This window comes from Elephantulus edwardii, unplaced genomic scaffold (assembly GCF_000299155.1).
Source record: "Elephantulus edwardii isolate Elephantulus edwardi_28Jun2011 unplaced genomic scaffold, EleEdw1.0 scaffold00171, whole genome shotgun sequence".
Taxonomy (NCBI): Eukaryota; Metazoa; Chordata; class Mammalia; order Macroscelidea; family Macroscelididae; genus Elephantulus; species Elephantulus edwardii.
The window spans coordinates 4550035-4551141 of NW_006399921.1; the positions used below are offsets into that span (position 1 = coordinate 4550035).

At 45.1% G+C, this 1107-nt stretch overlaps 1 protein-coding gene across 1 annotated transcript in view; it reads right to left on the reverse strand.

Annotated features, from left to right (window-relative positions):
• GRIK4 (glutamate receptor, ionotropic, kainate 4) overlaps positions 1-1107 on the reverse strand; it is a 496433-nt gene that overhangs the window by 146243 nt on the left and 349083 nt on the right. The window lies entirely within an intron of this gene.

The following is a 1107-nucleotide window of genomic DNA, read 5'->3' on the forward strand; positions in this document are numbered from 1 at the left end:
AAAACCACACTTGGCTCTCCAGGAAAAAAGGTACCTGCATTTTTAGCTTTGCCAATGTCTGTGGTGTAAGTATGCCAACCAAGGCTGCTTTCAAGCTACCAAAGTGGCAGCACCAAGCAGAGTTGGGATGGGACGTGTAAAAAGAATGGATCTAGGGAGCTTTGATGGTCTAGTGGCAAGAAACTGCACTGCAATCCCATAGGCATGCAGTTCAAATCCACCACATGCTCTGCTGGAGAAGGAGGCAAAATCTTCTCCTGTTCCAGTAGGATTTGATTCGACGGTACACTACCACCATGATCACTACAGCAAAACCACACACACACACACACACACACACACACACACACACACAGGTCTGACCATGGGAGCTGGCTCCAGGACACCGCTGCTGTCATCACCAACAGGCTCTCTATACTGGCCCTCAAGGCCCAGGTGTACTAATCTCACTGCCATCCCCACTTTATTGACAAAGAAAGTGAAATCCACACATGTTAATCACATGCCCAATTTGGCCCTGCAGTGGGTTTTTAGAGGTTGTAGATCACATGGGAGGAGAAGGCCCATTTTTCTCCTGGAGGATTTGAACCAACAGAGAAGCGTCACCCTCTAGTTAGCAGCACGGCTCCCTATGGACAAGGCCATTGTGCAGCTTAATCGAAATGACAGTATTTAAAACAAACATATATTACTTCTAACTACTGGTTCCAATGTTGCTCAAAGAAATAGTAGTACTTAGCGAAATAGGAACATTTGGGTAGATCTAACTGACAAAGGGTGTGTTTGCGTGTGTACACAAAGGATAATATAATCTCTAGAAAAGTGTGGCATCAGGATTGGTGGAAGATCTATTAACAATGTGTGTTATGCAGATGATACAACCCTGCTTGCTGAAACTGAGGAGGACCTGAAATTCTGGCTGCAGAGGGTCAAGGACTGCAGCCTTCAGTATGGATTGAGGCTCAATGTCAAGAAGACAAAGATTTTCTCCACTGGACCAGTTGGCAGCATCAGGATGGATGATGAAGAAATTGAGATTGTTAACAACTTTAGTTTACTTGGCTCCATGGTCAATACTCTTGGCACCAGCACTCAGGAAATCAAAAA